The sequence below is a fragment of the Coffea eugenioides genome, chromosome 4 (genome assembly GCF_003713205.1).
Source record: "Coffea eugenioides isolate CCC68of chromosome 4, Ceug_1.0, whole genome shotgun sequence".
NCBI classification, from domain to species: Eukaryota; Viridiplantae; Streptophyta; class Magnoliopsida; order Gentianales; family Rubiaceae; genus Coffea; species Coffea eugenioides.
In genome coordinates, this window is record NC_040038.1 from 30,032,464 (window position 1) to 30,047,777 (window position 15,314).

Consider the following 15,314-nt stretch of genomic DNA (forward strand, 5'->3'; position numbering starts at 1 on the left):
AATATAGATGATTTACTCTTGGGACCGGCCGACCCGAGTTGTGAATTATCTTAGATGGGATTCTTGCGCCCGGATACAAAAGAAATGAGAGCCTAGGTTAGAAAGGACTTGGGCGAACTAGAAATGTGATTCTATGGAACTTCGCGCGGTCTGTTTGGGTATTGTTAAGCATGATCAACCTTGATTAAGATATACCTAGTGTTGTTCTCGTAGATTAAGGACGGAGCCCTAGAGGGGAAAAGCTTTTTGTTAGTTATTCCTGTACTTGTGACCTAGTTTGTCTATAGTACTTTTGGATGACCCCGCTACTTTCATGGATTTCTCATATTTGTATCTAATTGATTGCTACTGTGTGGCTTGTTTAGTACAGTTATGTTATATATGTATGCTTTTGATCTGTGCGTACCTCTTGCTACTTGCTTTTGCCTACCTATGTTTAATATTATATTCCCACTTCGACCATAGATTGATTAGACCAATGGAGGGCACTCGTAGTCGACGGGGCCGTGGGCGTGGAATTAGGCAACCCACATCTGAAAGGGGCACTAGGGAAACCTCATATGGACCAAATCCTGAACCTAGGGTTGACCCCAACGTCCAAATAGCTGCTGCCATGCAGCAAATGACTGATTTGCTAGCCCAAGTGATGCACCAACAGGGTCAAAACCCTAACCCCAACCTTGGGAACCCTGGTAACCATGTGGAGAGCGACGACAGGGCTCTTGAGAGATTCCAGAAGTTTGCCCCACCGAAGTTCATTGGGGGGCCCGATCCGGATGTCACCGAAAGGTGGCTCGAGAAAATGGTGGATATTTTTGCTGCTTTGCACTACACCAAGGAAAGGCAGGTGACCTTCGCCGTCTTCCAGCTAGAAGGGGTGGCCCGTTCGTGGTGGAACGTTATTCGACAGAAGTGGGAACGGAAGCAGACGCCCCGGACCTGGGTAAACTTCATGCGAGAGTTCAACGCTAAATTCTTCCCTCCTCTAGTCCAGGAACGGAAGGAAGATGAGTTTATCCGACTTCGCCAAGGGGCCCAGTCTGTAGCGGAATACGAGAGTCAGTTCACCCGCCTGTCCAAATTTGCTCCTAAGCTGATCATGACCGAGCAGCGGTGAATAAGGCATTTTATCCAGGGCTTGAACGTAGAAATTCAGAAGGACCTCGCGGTGGCCCAGATTAATGCTTTTAACGAGGCCGTAGAGAAGGCGCAACGAGTAGAGAATGCTAGGCTGCAGGTGAAAAAGTTCCAAGCCAAGAAAAGGGGCTTTCCTGGGAGTAGCTCTGAGCAAGAAGGTACAAGTACGCCCCCTAAGATTGGAAAGGGAAATGGGGGAGTACGACAACCGGAGGTGTCGCGTGCTGTTTTTCAGGAGGGACCAGTCTCTGCTACTCGTGGTCCCTGTGGATATTGCGGAGGGCCAAATCATACGGAGGCAAATTGTTGGAAGAAAGAGGGAAAATGTCTGCGCTGCGGAAGTGCCGATCATCGGATTGCTGACTGCCCAATTCGATTGCGAAAAGGAAAAGGGACCCCGCAACCCAGTAAGACTAACCCTGGACAGGCGGAAAAGGAAGGAACTGGATCGAAGGTACCGGCTCAGGTGTACTCTTTAGAACACCATCAGGGTCCTGACTCGTCTGAGGACGTAGAAGGTACGATCCGTTGGGTACCTTAGATTTGGATAGATTCTGTTGATAAGAAAATTTCGAGGACGAAATTTCTTTAAGGGGGAGAGAGTGTGAGGACCCGTAATTTTCTTAATTTCTAGGTTTTATTTTCTTTGAATTGTACGTTTTTCCATATTTTCTTTATTCGGAAGATTTTAAAACAGAATTTTTATTAGTAAATATAGTTTTTAATTGATTTTTCTAGTATCGGTTAGTTTTTGAGAAATTAAGAGCGTATATCGGACGTGGGACCCGCTAATGCGGAAAGTTCGGTAAAATTCGGCCAGTTAGGTTAAGTGTTGGATACTGGGTTTATTTTAACAGGTGTTAAGAGGTAATCAGAGGATACCAAATGGATGAGAGTTGGAGAGACAAAAGGATAGCCATGCATTAATGGTAGTGACAAGTGTCACTTGGAGGTTTAGTCTTGCCTTTGACTACCTTTTCTACTTTACCAATTTAATCAAATTTGACCCAAAATTTCATCACATTTCCCACTCCTTGGCCGAACCTCTTGCTTGAGAAAAAGAAAGAAAAGCTCCCAAGTCTCTTGCTCCAATCTTGCCCAATCTCACAAACTAACCGTTTAATCTTGAATTTCTTCCATAAAACCTCTTAGTTTAGTGCTTGTAAGGTGATTAGTGAAGTGGTTTGGAAGGCTAAAGTGGTAAGTGGTCTTTTTTCTTGAGTGATAAGGTGAGTAACTAAGAAACCTCTCTTTTCTACCTAATGATGTTTAATTGATGGTTTGTGGTAGTTTAAGAGGTGAAATTGTGGGCTATTTCATGATTTTGGTTGCAATTGTTGAATTTTTCTATTTATTCATGATTTTTCTATTTTTATATATTTAATATTGATTGGCCTTGGATGATGGTTGGAAATGATCTAGAATGAAGCTATGGTGCGTAATTTGTGGCTAATGATGGAAAATTTCCGCTTTGGAAGGAAATTTCGGACTTAGGGTTTCAATTACCCCCTTTCTGCTCGGTACTGTTTCCCTTAGTTAGAGGCTGAATTAGCCTTGGTTTAAACATAAAAGTTGTATAGAATGATGTTTTATGGTATCCTACAAAATTTCAACTCAATCGGAGCAACGTAACCTGTGAAAAGACCAAATTACCCCTGCTGCCCTGTAGTTACCCGAGACTGAGAATCCGCTTCTGTAATTGGTTAGTTTGACCGGGAATAATACTGATTTGGTTGTTGATGTCTTCTTAAGAAATATAGCCTAGTATCTTAGCTTTTGGATGGCTTTGGAATCAAGTGAATTGGACTTTGGTAGCCTGAATTATGGTTGTTTAACCAGAATGCAGTTTGCTAACCTGCTTATGCGGTTCTAGGTTGGTACATTGCAATTTTGACTTAGTTTCACTACAAACTGGACTGAGTGGCCTTCTTCAACATTGTAGCCCTTTTTGTTAGCTTCAAAACAATGTATATTTTACCTCCATCTGATAATCGTAGTGCCGGTTGTGTCCAATACGCTAAATAATGTCAAAACTGGTTTTGGATTTTAGGGCTTAACTTTCATTTCCGGTCATTTTCCTAGCTAAATTTTGTACTTGAATGACTTTGAGACTATTGAACGGCTGTTGTGATGAATTTATATTGCGTATGACATTAGGGCTGATTTGAGGAAAAATGAAGCCATGATGGCTGGAAAAATAAGCAAATTTAGGGGAAATGCTGTCCAATTTTCTAGGCCATTTAGTCTCTTTAGGTTTGAGTTGTCTTTTGAAAAAAATGAAGGGTTTTGATGATTGTTTGTAACCCTAGGACCAACTGTCATCTTTTTTTTACTCAAAGGTCATATTTTTATTTTCCTATACTAGTATTTAACCTGGAAAGGCGTACAACGTGTAGTCGAGCCTCACTTGTACATTCCGTTTACTCGATTTTGGATGTGTGAAACCTTCAATTGTTTTACTTTGATGATTTTAGGGTTTCTTGGCGATTAAAGCCAGTTTGAAGTGAAAACTTTTGAAGTATCCATACTTGAACCGGTGAGTGTACCACTCCCCTCATTTGCTGCTTAACTTGATTTTAGCCCTGCAATCTGTGATTTAAATGACTGCACTATCTGTTTGTTCTGTATGAGACGAGGGTGTACTTTATCACACTCGTTCTCTTGTCTGTCCATATGACTATTTACTATTAATCTGTTAACTGTATCTGAATCTGTTCGGACGTCGTTTGGAGGCTGGTATCCAACGACCTTTCTGTGACCTCTGAGCTCAACACCTGTGGCTAGTTACTCAAGTCGGGCCGGCAAGGGCCTGGTCGATTAGATAACGAACCACGGTAGTCTGTTTCAGAATCTTTGGGTATTGAGACCCTTAATTCCGGTATACTCGAGTATTACCACTTCTGTTTTGTTCGGCGTTCGGGCCCGGTAGGGGTATGTTTGGTGGACGAAAAATTGGTGTAAAGTGGGGTCTACGGATATGTTGGTTCTCTTTACGTTGACGGAGAGTCAACGGGTTCGGATCAAGTACTGCAAATGGAAATCTGGCTCCTGAGAGCCACTTGTATCCTTTCCCTTTTAATCACTGTGTCTAACTGCTTTCCTTTATATCTGGTATATGTATCTGACTGGTTAACGTGAAAGGCCATGATTTTACCCCTATATGATTGGTACCTCACTGAGCGTAAGCTCACCCCTTTCTGTTGCCTTTGTTTTCCTTACAGGGAACCACTTTTGGGGACTATGATGTTTTGAAACACGAGTTGAGCTAGTTTTAATATCTTTTGTAAAGCTCCTCGATAGTTGGAAAACCCTAAATGTATTTTGATCCAATTATCTTCCTTTTGTTTTGTAAATTGCTAATGTATGTGTATAACACTGTTTACCCCTGTTTATGTGACCTTCCGAGTTATATGACATGGCACCCACTAATCATCGATGGTTTTGATTTTCGTTTGGCTATTTTGCGATTTTGACTTGTTTGAGCGCATTTTTATTTTCCCGGAACGTTTTAGATCGTGTTTACCTGCACTGAGTCCCGGCGAGAGCTGGACAGGCAGTCCGCCGAACCCTTTGGTTCGCCTTAGGAGGAGGTGGGGCTATCATAATTACAATCCACCTAGGTATTCAGTCAAGGTCTAGTAGTATTCCCGCTACTCTCACTTAAGAGATAACGCGTTCAAATCGAATGCAAATATCACTCAATAACTTAATCCACGAGGGTAGCATTTGAAAATACCCAAGAATACATTGATCCACGTCAAGTCATGTCCAGGATTCTCCAAGTTGAAGATTAAACAAATCTCTAAGTTTTGGCATGAAAACCGAGGAAGATGGATATATTTACTTGGAAGCTTGGCCAAAACATTCCGGGCATTACTAATTAAGTTTACAAGAAACCTTTCAAATCATTCTTTTAAAATACTTGTATAATTGCCAACTCTAGTACAATTATCAAGGCCATAAGAATAGGGGTTGAAGTCCCTAATTTGAGTACAAATAGAAGTACCATTAACCAAGAGAGTTATATGACCAAGTAAATACATCAAGAGAGGTTTAACCTTCGGAAACCAAGATTGGAAATGAAAGTTCAAAGTTCCAAAGAGACCTTGTATTAAACCACAAAAACAAACTTAAAACAGTCCAACAATCACAAAGAAAGGTGGAAAGTTCTTAAAATGTTCAAATCTTAAAAAATAAAAAATTTCAGTTTTAGTCCACAATACTTGAGCTTGGCAAGTCCAAAAATAGAAAACTTTATACCGATGGAATCTAGCTTTGGAGTACTAAAAGTTCTTAGAAGACACTTTTCCAAGAATCTAAACAGAAAGCATTCATTTTTCAGCCCAAAGTTGCTGTTTTGAACAAGCAAGACAGATTCAGTCTTGTTTTTCGACAAAATTTGGAAATTCGGTAAAATTCACAGAAAGCGAATCATGCTCTGAAATTTATAACACAACAAGAGTTCCAAACAAGGTTTCAAACACAATAAGCGGAACTAAATTTGGAGTTTTGAATATCGAGATAGATCAATTCAAAATTGGTCGAATTTCATGACCTGTTCTGTAAAATTCCAGATTCGAGAAGGCATATTTGAGATATCATTTGGTCATCGAATGGTATTGAAAATACACCAAATTTGGTACATTAAATATTTCATATGTGAACTACATCTCTACCAAATTTCATGTGAAAACTCACGTGGGAATACAGTTAACAAAATAATCAAAGTTCGTGAAATTTCCAAAGCAAATCTACCATCTCACCCTTTTCTTTCTTTCCAAAAGCTTACTACTGTGAAATCAGTCCCAAGTCAGTCCATTTTGAAACCAAGGGTCCAGAAACACATAATAAGTAGTTTTGAGGTAATTGACATCAAGATTTTCGAACTATAACTTCCAAAACAAGTTCGACCATTCGGCCAGCAAAAGAGAAGAAACTTCCCAGTTTTCTGGTTTTGTCACAGTTTGGAAATTGAACCATATCTCACTCAATACAACTTGAAATTGAGAATGGTTGGTGGCGTTGGAAACTAGGTTCCTAAATCTACATTTCATCAGAAGAAATCATTTCCAAAATCTGTAACGGCCCCACTTCCCCCTAAGGCGAACCAAAGGGTTCGACGGACCGCCTGCCCAGCTCTCGCCGGGACTCAGTCAGTCACTATAAGAAAAGACCATAAAACCCACAAAACAATCGAAATAACAATAATCCCAAACTTAAACGTAAACTTATATACATAGCCATCCCAAAAGCAATACAACTTATGTACAAAGGTTCTCCATTCTCCATACAACCAGCCCACCAATCATTGGGGCGAGAACCATAACAAAAGAATCAAAAGTACTAGATCGGCTGTTCTATACGTAGCTTCCGTCCTTGCACGTCTTCCCCTGCTAAGGAAAACAAAAAAACTAAAGGAATGAGCTGGAAAGCTCAGTGAGGTTCCGTACACATAGGTAACAGGAGAATCAATGCATTCAATACATATAAACAACAATTCAAGACACAAGTACAAATAAAGCGATAAACACATTGATGAAAAGGATACGGGCTCACAAGGAGCCATTCGTTCATTCGTTCGTTCATTCATTCTCCTTTCGTTCCCCTACCTTCAATCATTTAAAATGCATTTTGTATAAGTAAAACCCCTCATTCATTCATTCGTTCATTCATTTCATTCACCCCGTCCCTGGCTTTTGGCCAGGCTCCACCAACCTACAAGGTAATACTCGAGTATACCGAAACGTTCACCCAAGTCCCTAATCGCCCGACCGAGTCCGCTTCTGGCTCGAGACGACCGGTAACAAGGGGCAATGGCCAGTTCAGCCCAAAAGGCTTACATTCATGCACAATTAACATTTCAATCGCTCAATCATTAAAATTTCACAATCATTGAGGCTAAGTGCGATAAAGTACACACTCGCCTCGAAATCTCATTTAGCAATCATTGAAAGCATTTAACATGTTATCAATCATTCAAACAAGCCATATAATCATGAAACGTAACAAACAAGGAACACTCACCTAGTTATTGTGCACTTCTCAATCACCAATGAAACCTAAAATTAAATAAGATCACATTACAATTCATCGAGCATGATTTAGATGAAATCAAGAAATACCCGACTACTTGCGAGTAAACGTATAAAAGACTTTCAAAGTATAAAGAGGCATTTGGATCCGTGGACAAGAATAACCCTAATGCGACCCAAACCAAAAAGGGTTATAGAAGGTGTAACGGAAACACTTAACTCAAAACAATTCACATTTCCAGGAAATAAGCTAAGGCAATATTCTTTCGGAATTGTTTGTATGACTCAATAGCATATATATTCAAGTGGTCAATAAATGACCGAAGCCAATAAAAATCATGTGAAAAGGAGGACAAAATACTTTAACTTCCACACTTAAAACCTTGCTTAGAAACAATGCACTTATGGCCGAAAAAACCCGAACTCATATCTCTATAGGTTGGAAAGGCTTAAGGAACATTTGAAGGTTGAAACGGAAGAGGTATCATGTTTTCCAAAAGATAAAATGGTTACATTATTTGCCAAAGGACAATGTACGAGTTCGAATATAAACTTAGCCTTCGAACCTTTATTCAAAGACCCGAAGACACTTCCAAGAAAATACGGTCAATTTGATACAAAATACATTTCCAAAACCCACTTTAACTTATTCAATTTATAAGAAAATAAACGGACGGCATGTCCCTTGTGTTTACCTATTTTCCAGCCATTAATGGCTTCATTATTTCTCAAATCAGTCCCAACAGCTCATATAGAATAATCTCATTTCCAAAAGCCGTTCACTAGGCTTAACATCATATAAATACAAAAGAAATACGAAAAGCAAGCTAGAATCATTTTCGGACAAAAACAGTTTTGACATCATTTTGCGGTTTTGGCACCAATGGCGTTACAATTATCGGATTAGGGTGTAAGACCCACCATTTCGAAGCTAAGAACCAGGGCTACAACAATGTAGAAGGTCACTCAGTCCAAATCCCAACACAACTAAGTCAAATATGCCAAATAACAAACCAGAACCGTAATTGCAGGTTTACAAATTACACTATGCTGTAATCAGTCCAACTCAGTTTAAACATGTCCAAATGCAGAAATTCCTAAGGCATATGGTAGCTAGGACATCAAGCTACATTTCATCAGAAGACCTCAACCACCAAATCCAAAGCAATTCCAGTCAAAACAGCCAATTACAAACGCAGTTCGGCCATCCTGAAGAACCCAGAACAGCAATAGTAAAATCGATATTTCTCACTCTACACTACTCCAAATGACCTGAAATTTTACAGGAACTTCAAACACATCAATACCTACAACTTTCATGTTTTAAGCCAAGGCCAATTCGGCCTATAACCATGAGATACAAAACCGGCCAGAATTGGGGATATAAAACCCTAACTTTTCACATTTCCTTCCAAATCCAAAATTGGTTGCAATTATCTATCATATACACCTACTAGAGTCATTACCCTACATTTCCAACCATCATAGATAGCCACAACATCATGATCACATTAAACCAGAAAAATCATAATTAAATATAAAACTTCACCATAAATCAACCCAAATCAAGATATAACTCACTAAGTGACATATCCAACCCTTACAATTCACAATTTAACCATTATCAATGCAAGAGAGAACTTTCTTAATCAACTTACCTCACAACTCAAGAAGACTAGCAATTCAAAGCTTCCCTTTCAAAATCACTCCATCCAAAAGCTTTAACCTTCCAAGAAGCTCACTTGTACGGAGTGGTTTCAAAATCTATCGGTGAAATTCCAAGATTGAAGCAAAAATCAAAGATGAAGATTGAAGAGTTTTTTCTCTCTTTTCTCTCAAAGCTCACGGTTGGACAGTGAAGAAATGAGATATTTTGGACCAAAAAGATGATAAGAAGGAAGAAAAAAACGCTGGTCAAACCAGCTGTCCTGTCACAATCCGGCCGGTTTCTGGCCGGATTACTGGCCGGATTCCTGGCCGGATATGAGGCAGAGATGAATCAAAATTTTTTTTAAAAAACTGCACCACAATCCGGCCAAGAAATGGCCGGATTTCCGGCCGGATTCGGTCCTTCAGCATTTTCGTAAAATTTTTCCTCTTTTCCAAGTTTGAATGCCATGCTCAAACGTAGTTCTAACACATACACGTACATACATATCTCATACATAATTGCACATAACAAAAAGGCCTTCCCGTTTTTTTAAAACGATTAGTGGACAAAACTTCAATTAAACGGGAAACGGGAATAAACCAAAACACTTAGAAAGTATGAAAGGTTTAGGGTTCTCACAAAATCAGTTCGTAAGTAGTTCAAATTCAAGCCACAAGTTACAGCTTCTCATTTCCATTCGATTGAACAGGCTGAACAGAACAGCCGACTTTATCAGTTCACTGCAGTTCACACAAAATGAACTAGACAGTGATTTTTATACCGTTTTAAAGCTAAGAATGTCTAATTTCAAATGCTACAAACAGCACTTTATTTTGACTTTTTTACAAAGAGTTATGTTCAATCAAAGATACACTGTTCAGGCCTTCGGATGACCATTTCCAGATTTCTTGCAGTTTCGAAAATTTCAAGTTTTGCTCAACCAATTCAAATGATTTTTGGTAGAAACTTTCTACACACAATATATAACATATATACATAAGTTTCACAGTCATTTGAGCATAAAAAATTCGAAATTTAGGCAAGGCAATAACAGGACAGATTCGGCCAGCTTACTTCCTCTCATAGTTTTCTCTCTTTCTTTTCCTCTTCTAGTTTCTTCTAGTAAAACTCATCACAAACACACTAACACACACATAAACATCATGGAAGCCCTTATATAACCAAGGTGGGAGTTCATAGAGCCCACTTCAACCAACCAAATCCAAGCAACAACAACAATAAGGAAGCTACAAGCTTCAAAACCAAGAAATGAAACAAGGGTAAAAGCTTTGGTGGAGATGTTTATACCTTCAAAACTCAAGATGAAACTCTATATTTTTGTTGTGAGAAACTCCTTAAAACAGTCCCTAACCAGCCGACCCTCTCTTCCCTTCAAGTTAGAGTGGTTGTTGATCTTGATCCCTATCTTTTGATGTTTACAAAACAAATGGATGATACTAATATTTCTTCAAGATATACTTTCAGTTTTGAAGTTGTTTGATTCTATGAACAAGTGCAATTGAAAGGGGACTAAGAATACTGAAGCTGTCGGACGCTCAAATAGTCAGGATCGGACGTCCGAAAGGATGAAGAACATCAAGAAGAAAACTCTGTCGGACGCTCGTAAGGAAGCATCGGACGTCCTGAAGGATCGGACGCATGCTTCGGACGCACATCAATCTCATCGGATGTCCTAAAAATTCCACGAATATTTGATAACTCTCTGGACGACGTTCGGACATAGAAGCTCGGACAATAAAATACCATCGGACGTCCGAACGACAACTTGGCTGATTTTCGAACGATGGGATCGGACGGTGTTTAATCTGTCGGACGTCCGACGTCCCCAACGGCTAGTTGACTATTCAGCTACTTTCTATCCGTTGGATGCTTTAATGAGGCACTTTCTTGGTCCTATATAAATAGTGGTTGGTCAGATACTTCAGATAACTTTTGCACACTTTGTTTACAAGATCTCAAGAGATATTTTAGCCAGAAAATAGTCTCCAAAGCTAGATTTGTAGTCTTAGTGGTGTGAGGTTCATTGTAAGCTTTTCATTTGTGAGTGAATCTTTCATGAGTGTAGCTCTGTGAGGGTTGTCCTGAGGGATAGTAAAACGTCCTGGCTTGACCGAGTGGAGTTCGGGGCAAGGAGGAGGTGAACCTTCCTTTGTACACAAGAGTGATTATAATTCATCAACTTGAAGTAGCTTGTCTCAATTAATCTACAAGCTCAAGAGGAGTTGGGTAGTTAATTGGTTGGCAACTCTTTCCTTTTTATTTACTTATTGTTACATTTATGATCTTTAATTTGTTTATCTCTTCTACTCACAAGCACTTGTGCTTTCTTATCAACTGTCTCATTGGTTGTCTTCGGGCCTTACAATTGGTATCAGAGCTTGGTCTCCTAGAGATTAAGCTTAACCGCTTAGAGTAAAGATCATGGCAACCATAAATGTTTCTTTTTTAGAAGGGCAATCTATTGATAGACCACCTATGTTTAATGGTTCTCATTTTAGCATGTGGAAACAAAGAATGATGATTTTCTTACAATCCGTTTATATTGAATTATGGTATGTGGTAGAAGATTGTCCTTATGAAGTTAGAATAGTTGACTCTACCACTAATTTGAGTAGATTAAAGACTAAACAAGAATTGAATGAAAAAGACAAGAGATACCTTTCTTTGAATGCCAAGGCCATGTATATGTTGTACAATGCATTAGATGTAAATGAATCTAGTAGGATTAAAGGTTGTAAATCAGCTAAAGATATTTGGGATAAATTGTGTGAATTTCATGAAGGTAACCAAGATATTAAAGAACAAAAGAAATCTTTGCTTGTTTCTCAATATGAATTTTTCAAAATGCATCCTCTTGAAAATGTTGATAAGATGTGTACTAGATTTTGTGACATTATTCAAGATCTTAAATTGCTTGGAAAGAATATTCTTTGGGTGAGAAAAATAGAAAGATTTTGAATGCCTTGCCAAAAGAATGGGAAAACAAAATAAATGCTATAGAAGAGGCAAAGGATTTAAATTCTATGTCCATTGAATCTCTTGTGAATTCCCTAATCTCTTATGAATTAAAGCTGAAATTCAAAGTGCAAGAGGAAGAAAATGCAAGAATGTATAAGAGTGGCATAGCTTTTAAAGCATCTCAAGTGGGGGATAACCCATCCTTCATGGGTAATGAAAATATGCAAGTGGACAATGATATAACTCCTCACATCAAATGTTTCAAGAAGATCTTCAACAAGAGAAGTTCAAGAGGAGATTGCAAAATTACATGGGATGAATGCAATTCAAAAAGAGAAAAAGAAGAGTTGGCCCAAATGGCACTAATGACCATTGGAGAGGATGAGGTAACATCTTATAACTCTCAAGTTGAAAGTGATGAAGAAACTGATGATGATATTGAATCTTTCATTATAAAATTGCATGATAGTTTGAAACAGTCCTATGCTAGAAACAAGGGGTTAAAACAGAAAATTGGTTTTTTGCTTCGAGATAATGCAAATCTTTTTCAACAAAATAAAAAGTTGAAAGCTGAAAATGATTACTTCAAAAAGAGTGAGACTGCTTTACATTTTGAACTTGATAGAAAAACAAAACTTTGTGATTTGTTCAAAAAGGAACAAGGTGATTTGAAAAGAAGAATGGATGGTCTAAATGAGTTGCTTAAACACAAGAAACAAGTCTGTTTTCAAAAGAATAGGTTGAATTCTAATTTCAACGAATTTACTATCCATAGGAGAAGACAAGTAAGATTTATTAAACCTGTTCATGTAGATAACTCTTTGGTTATGTGTAATTTTTGTTGTCAAAAAGGTCACATGAAAAGTGATTGTTATGTGAGAAAGAATATGAGAAGAGGCATGAAATGCATGTGGATAGTTAGACATGATGCTAACTTTAACAAATAGGAGATTTTGTTAATCATTGCAATGATTCTTGTTCACAATATTTTTTTTGATATTTCCGATACTTTGATCTGTGTTTTCGCTGATATTTTTGAATACTACTGAATTTGTATGGTGTCAAAAAAGGAGAGAAAAGAACTATTCTGATCTAACGATGATTTGCTTATCTCTCTGTGATATGTTGGTATGTTGGTATTGCTGAATTCTGGTATCATTTCTCTGTTTTGTTTTGAATATTGGATTCTCTGTTATTATTGTTGGATTATGGTTGTTGGGTATTACTCTCATCTTATGATGACAAAAAGGGGGAGAAATGGATGCTATGTGTTAGGGGGAGTTATTCTGAAATTATAAGTTTGGTTGCAATGAGTGAGGGGGAGTCTATGCTCATATGCTCAATCTTTTTCCTTCCTTTCATCCATTGTTTTGTCATCATCAAAAAGGGGGAGAATGTTGATCTTGATCCCTATCTTTTGATGTTTACAAAACAAATGGATGATACTAATATTTCTTCAAGATATACTTTCAGTTTTGAAGTTGTTTGATTCCATGAACAAGTGCAATTGAAAGGGGACTAAGTATGCTGAAGCTGTCGGACGCTCAAATAGTCAGGATCGGACGTCCGAAAGGATGAAGAACATCAAGAAGGAAACTCTGTCGGACGCTCGTAAGGAAGCATCGGACGTCCTGAAGGATCGGACGCATGCTTCGGACGCACATCAATCTCATCGGACGTCTTAAAAATTCCACGAAGATTTGATAACTCTCTGGACGACGTTCGGACACAGAAGCTCGGACAATAAAATACCATCAGACGTCCGAACGACAACTTGGCTGATTTTCGGACGATGGGATCGGACGGTGTTTAATCTGTCGGACGTCCGACGTCCCCAACGGCTAGTTGACTATTCAGCTACTTTCTATCCGTTGGATGCTTTAATGAGGCACTTTCTTGGTCCTATATAAATAGTGGTTGGTCAGATACTTCATATAACTTTTGCACACTTTGTTTACAAGATCTCAAGAGATATTTTAGCCAGAAAATAGTCTCCAAAGCTAGATTTGTAGTCTTAGTGGTGTGAGATTCATTGTAAGCTTTTCATTTGTGAGTGAATCTTTCATGAGTGTAGCTCTGTGAGGGTTGTCCTGAGGGATAGTAAAACGTCCTGGCTTGACCGAGTGGAGTTCGGGGTAAGGAGGAGGTGAACCTTCCTTTGTACACAAGAGTGATTATAATTCATCAACTTGAAGTAGCTTGTCTCAATTAATCTACAAGCTCAAGAGGAGTTGGGTAGTTAATTGGTTGGCAACTCTTTCCTTTTTATTTACTTATTGTTACGTTTATGATCTTTAATTTGTTTGTCTCTTCTACTCACAAGCACTTGTGCTTTCTTATCAACTGTCTCATTGGTTGTCTTCGGGCCTTACAGTGGTACTCTAAGTTGTGAGTGATTTGGTGGAGGTTTGGTGAGTGATTTGAAGCTAACAATGGAGTTTTTTTCTTCTTCCTTTTCTTGTCTCTTGGTCTGGCTAAAAATGAGGGAGTGAGAAGAGAGAGATGAGGGTTTGTTTGTGTGATGAAACTTGGAGGGAAAGAATGAAATAGTAGCCATAAGTGTTAGGCAAAAGTCAACTCTCACTAGTGTCACGCGCGGGTTTCGTATCGCCTTTTTCTCTGGTTTGTTTCACTTGTACACTAAACCTCCAATATAATTCCTTTAATATGGTAATTATTCACTCTTACTAGTCAAATATAAATCCTCAAATCTCTAATTAGTTGTACCGGCGCGACTTTCGGGAAACTATTGACGCGCACGTGGTAAAAGCTTAATTTTTAATTCACTCACAACTAATCCCTCAATTAACTTTTTAGTCTATTCCTAATTATCCTTAGTTCTCTAAAACTAATGTACTCTCAGATTGAATTTACCTCGAAAAATGTGTATTCGCTATTTCTCGCTAAACGAGCCGTAGAAAAATTAATTTTGCTAACAAAACGTTTTAAAAATATAAAAGGGATATTTTTGCATACAAATGGACTTAAAATGGGTGAAATAAATTATTTGGAGTAAACGGGTGAATAAATAATTAAATAAACCAGTAAAATAAAATAAAAATAAGAAATTTTTTCGGGTCCTCACTATTACAGAAGAGGTTAAACAAAACATCTATACCTAGCTCAACTCTTTTCTCCAAAAATCACGGTCCCAATATTTTGTTTCCTGTAAGGAAAACAAAAGTAGCAGAAGTGAGTTTTCGCCCAATGAAGTACCAAAAGTCAAGCAGTCAAAAGCACAACTTTCACTTCTAATCAGTCAAAGATAAACATCAGGTAAAGAGCTGAATGAACACCACAGCTAAATAGAGTAGTTCAAGTAGAAAGGATACATATGGCTCTTAAGAGCCAAATTCCCGTTGCAGTACTTGATCCGAACCCATTGGCACTCTGTCAACGTTTAAATAAGAAAACCTTGAACGTAGACCTCCACTTTACACTAATTTTCGTCCACCCAAACATACCCCTTACCAGGCTCTAACATTAAGCAGAAATAGTGGTGGTAATACTCGAGT